This window comes from Camelina sativa, chromosome 7 (genome assembly GCF_000633955.1).
Source record: "Camelina sativa cultivar DH55 chromosome 7, Cs, whole genome shotgun sequence".
Lineage (NCBI taxonomy): Eukaryota > Viridiplantae > Streptophyta > Magnoliopsida > Brassicales > Brassicaceae > Camelina > Camelina sativa.
In genome coordinates, this window is record NC_025691.1 from 408,676 (window position 1) to 414,366 (window position 5,691).

General features: G+C 31.4%; 1 long non-coding RNA gene across 1 annotated transcript in view; it reads left to right on the forward strand.

The window, feature by feature from the left end:
* LOC109125536 overlaps positions 1–700 on the forward strand; it is a 5,921-nt gene extending 5,221 nt beyond the window's left edge. The window contains exons 2-3 of the long non-coding RNA XR_002032599.1: positions 1–411; positions 503–700. The exon at positions 1–411 is cut by the window's left edge and continues 246 nt beyond it. This is a non-coding gene — a long non-coding RNA (uncharacterized LOC109125536). The remainder of the gene's footprint in view (positions 412–502) is intronic.

A 5,691-nucleotide genomic window follows, 5' to 3' on the forward strand; every position in this document is an offset into this window, starting at 1 on the left:
AAACAAAGTAATTCCTGTCTCCCGGACTGATGATGCTGTCAGAAGAATCCTACTTGTCAAGTTCACTGATGCTCTTTTTGAGAACCCTTTGGCTGATTACAGCTTTTCCAATGAACTAGGAAGCCAGGTCAGTTTCCTAATAATCCGTAGCTAGAATCTTATGCTCCCACTTCCAGAAAGACGTCAAAGATCCTAGTCGCTGGCTTTTAGGCTGATAATTTAGGGTTATCAGTGTGGTGGTTGGACCATAACTTGGCAAAGATTTATTGGTAACAAGAACAGGAGGGGTATGTTCTGCAACTCTTATTTCAGATTAAACAAGTGCCATCAGATTAAACAGGTCAACCGCAGCTTCTGCTACTAGCACAAAGCCTTGTATATGCTGCAATTTGTCTATTTTCTCTTCCCAAGGTATCATGACCAGTTTTAACTTCCGTTTTGATTTCTCTTCATAGATTGGTAAGAATCTGACACTTCTGAGGTGACTGTATATTTGTTGTAGCTTAAACCGAGTTCTGAGAAGATGAAAGCTACAAAAAAGGTTGGGAGTAAATAATTCTTTCAGTTTTGATCCCGGGAGTAGTTTTGCTCTTCTATAGCCTAGCAAAAGAGATCCTGAATCTGAGTCATTGCAACATTGGACCATCTTGAATATTTGAACTGGAACGTTCTTCTAATTTACATTCGTCTCTTCTTTCAATCCATCATGCTTGAAAATAAATCAAAAACAACCAAAACTAATCACCGAGTTCTGAGAAGATGAAAGCTTTGGGGGTAGATAATTCTCTTACGGTTATCTGATCCTGGGAGTCGGAGTGGCTGCTCTTGTTATCTTTGCTCTTCATTTCGTCTCCTTCTTTGTCATCATCTTCTACCAAACCAGAATGATAATGTCCTGAAAGAAGTTGTGATGAATTGAAAGAATGTATATATATGAATATTTTTTTTTTCTTATTTATTTTTGGGAGATTTGCTATAATAACCTAGAATTTATTAGAAACAACTAAACTAACCTATTAAGATTTTAAAAGATTTGTAAAGTACATTTTTACCATATTATCCCTCCACATATTATTCATTTTCCTTCCTAACTACATAAATATTATAATAATCACATATAAAATATTACATTAAATGTTCAGAATATTATTTGAAAACAAAATTTAAATTAGGAAATATTAGGAAAATGAAATTAATAAAGGAAACAATTTAATAAGTGAATCAAATGAAAAAGGCAATATTTTTTAAAAAGATGAAAACCATTGATCATGATATCCACTGTTCATCTTCTGCAATTTTAAGTACATCAAAATCATTGGTTAATCATTGAAGTGGAAACGGTAAGCTTCTGTTCATCTTCGACCATGTCACTAAACCTTCTGTTTGTATTAAAAAATTAGTTTGACTATGATTCATATTGCATATTGTATGAGAATTTTAATTAATAAGATTTTGGTTTGTAGGATTTTTGAATACAATCAATGGTGAATAACAAACGCAACTGTAACCTTAATCTCCAGTATTCAACGATCATCGAGATGGAGGTAACTCTTCTAAAAGTTTTATTGATGTGGAATATGAAAAGTTTAATTAGTCTGCCATGTTTTGGCTGACTTCGTGAAGATGAGCTCTTCCAAAGTCTGCGTTTTTTGGTAGATTTGGATTTATCATCAAATTTACTATAAGTCTATATATAATCAACAGATTTAATAGCTAGTCTACGGAGATTCATAGACTTCGGTGAAGTCTTCTCTTTTTTAGTAGATTTCAAAATTATATTTTGTCAGGCTTATAGTTAGTCTACGTAGATTCATAGACTTCGGTGAAGTCTTCTCTTTTTTAGTAGATTTCAAAAATATATTTTGTGAGACTTATAGTTAGTCTACGGAGATTCATAGACTTCGGTGAAGTCTTCTATTTTTAGTAGATTTCAAAAATATATGTTGTCAGACTTATAGCTAGTCTGCAGAGATTCATAGACTTCGGTAAAGTCTTCTCTTTTTTTGGTAGATTTTAAAAATATATTTTGCCAGACTTATAGTTAGTCTGCAGAGATATATAGACTTCGGTGAAGTCTTCGCATTTTTGGTAGACTTCTTAAATCTATTTTGTCAGACTTATAGTTAGACTGCGGAGATTCATAGACTTCGGTGAAGTCTTCGCATTTTTGGTAGACTTCAAAAAAATATTTTGTTAGAATTATAGTTAGTCTGCGGAGATACATATAGACTTCGGTGAATTCTTCGCATTTTTGGTAGATTTCTTAAATAGATTTTGTCAAGTTAGTCTGCATATGTTGAGTCTATTAATCCAGAAGATGTTGAATTGGAGTCTCCGCTTAATATAGCAAACAAAAGATGTCTTCCACCGGAGGAAATTCTTGGTGCTGGTAGACCAAAGAAGTCAAGATACCTTTCTGCACTTGAAGCGCTTGTGTAAATCCATGTATCGTGTATGATTGCGCGTTATAATCGATTCGTTTCACAGACTCAATAAGCTGTTTGAAAACCATTCTACCCCAGGGATATTTTTTGAACTTGGGCAAATCAAAAACCATCCGAGCTATTGGAGAACTAAGCCGCTTCTTATCATCATAGCCTAAAATAACAGATGCTATAGATAAGTATGCAAACCGAGTTTTGTCGTCGTCATCTAACCAAGTAGCACCATCTTCACATACTCTTCTCAAATCACTTTTGCAGGGATTCATCTTTCCTTTGATTTTCAACTTTTTCCACAATTCTTTATGCAGTTTAGCTTCTACGTCAACCTCGCAATCATCTGGAAAAGGTGCACAATCCAAAGCTGTGATCTCTTCGAACTCCGACAAAGAGAATCGAGCTGGTTTATCACCAAACAAACACCAAATCTCATATTTTTTCTTGCATACAAGTTGTTTCGCAAGAAGATATTCAACAACCTTAGAAGACCATGTGAATTTATTATCAACAAACCGTACGATGACTCCAAGAGGAGATTCACGGATGTTGTTCCACACTTCTTTTCCAACTGCACTTTCCACATCTTCCAAAAAGTCAGTTTTACTGTGATAATTGATGCTTTTCTTGGGTTTTGGTTCATAACCAAGTGAAAACAAACGCAAAGGAAATCCTAAATTGATGTTTGTTTGTGCCTCCATCCTATAAAACATCCATAAAATTAATAAATAATCAGATAAAGTGAAAAATAGAATAGAATATATCCATAGATAAAAGTGTAAGAATTTAGCTGGATCGAGTTTGTCATTCTAGAAGTAAAAGAAGTAAAACCCCCAAGAACAGAGAACAGAGAACAGAGAATTCAATTGTTTAATAGAAGTTTTAATCTAAACAAGAACAGAGGATTCTATAAACGAAATCGGAGGATAGAGGTTAATAATTAACAATAACCCAGCCCAGAAATCCAATTAACTTGAACAACTAAAACTAGTCAATAAGGAAAAAAGCATGGTAGAGTTTGTCATTCTAGAAGTAAAACTCCCTTGAACAGAGAACAAGAACAGATAACAGAGCATTGAATTGCTTAATAGAAGTTTTAATCAAACTAGAACAGAGAATTCTAGAAACGAAATCAGAGAATAGGATTTTATAATTAAAATNACAAACGCAAAGGAAATCCTAAATTGATGTTTGTTTGTGCCTCCATCCTATAAAACATCCATAAAATTAATAAATAATCAGATAAAGTGAAAAATAGAATAGAATATATCCATAGATAAAAGTGTAAGAATTTAGCTGGATCGAGTTTGTCATTCTAGAAGTAAAAGAAGTAAAACCCCCAAGAACAGAGAACAGAGAACAGAGAATTCAATTGTTTAATAGAAGTTTTAATCTAAACAAGAACAGAGGATTCTATAAACGAAATCGGAGGATAGAGGTTAATAATTAACAATAACCCAGCCCAGAAATCCAATTAACTTGAACAACTAAAACTAGTCAATAAGGAAAAAAGCATGGTAGAGTTTGTCATTCTAGAAGTAAAACTCCCTTGAACAGAGAACAAGAACAGATAACAGAGCATTGAATTGCTTAATAGAAGTTTTAATCAAACTAGAACAGAGAATTCTAGAAACGAAATCAGAGAATAGGATTTTATAATTAAAATTAACCCAGCCCAAAAATCCAATTAACTTAACAACTAAAATTAGTCAATAAAGAAAAAGGCATAAGAGATGGAGTAAGAGATCTTACGTTGGTAGTGATTGAATTTGTTGTATATGGAGAACAAGAGAAGGATGTTTCACGTTTTGAAGCGGCGAACACATGGAGAATGAAGAAAGTTTCTTTGACTCATGTTAATACCAAATTAGGTCTTAAACAATTAATATATTTCCATAAATATTTAGAAATTGGATTTTAATTTAATAATTTTACGAAGAAAATTATTTGACATTTTTATTTTAAAAAGAAAAAGACAAAGGATAGTTTTGGTATTATGAAAACTATCACACAAAAAATAAGTTAGTCTAATAATAAAAATAAAATGAGGTTACCATAACTAATTATTAATAAAAGTAGGTTATCATCGGTAATTCTCTCCTTTTTTTTGTATACTTGAAACATTTTAATTGTTTGCGGTTAAATGTGTATATTATGTTTCCAAAACATATGTGTATATTATGTTTCCAAAACATATGTGTAGTAGAAAAAAAAATGTGAAAAAAAACGTTGGTGATTTGCATTAATTATAAGGAATCAAGAAAAAAGAAAGAAAAAACGTTTTTGGTTTTTCTTTAGATATTTTCAAATTTCATTAAGATCATTTATTTCCTTTTTTCTTTGAATGTTCTATCTACCGTCGGATCTACAACTCAATTACATCAAATGGCTGTAACAGAAAGCGGATAAATATTATTATATGATTTGTCTTATAATTTTAAAGGTAAATGTCATGAAAACCCACTTTGGGTGAGTTCTGTCACAAAAACCCACTTTCCACTCATGATATACTTTTCCAAGTTTTTTGCTTATGTGTCCACTTTCCTTTTACATTTTTGGCCTTACTAACAACTTACCTCTCTTACTCTCCTTCTTTTCTCTTTTTTTCTCTTCTTTTTTGTTGTTAACACTTTAACAAAGTAAAATATATTTATTTGTTATCATAAAACAAATTTTCTATTTATTTATATAAAATATGTTATGATTATATATTTTCTACATTTTAAGATACATATTGCTATATTTTTTATGAATTTTTAGATTATACAGTATCCATCAGTCGTTGAACATTTGTTCAATTATAAGTGGATAATCAATTGCAGTATTGTTAATAGATAGTTACTTGTGTTTATTCATACAAAATATACATACATAAATTTGGTTAGATCTTTATCCATAGCATATTATCCATAACACAACATAGACCAAATAAGTACAAAACCCTTTAATTCTAAATTTTAAATCCTAGAACATAAACCCTTGAACCTAAAACCAAAACTATTCACTTTAAAAAAAAAACAAATTTTAGTGGATAGAAAAACTGTGGATAGGTCTCCATGGATTTATNAAAGCGGATAAATATTATTATATGATTTGTCTTATAATTTTAAAGGTAAATGTCATGAAAACCCACTTTGGGTGAGTTCTGTCACAAAAACCCACTTTCCACTCATGATATACTTTTCCAAGTTTTTTGCTTATGTGTCCACTTTCCTTTTACATTTTTGGCCTTACTAACAACTTACCTCTCTTA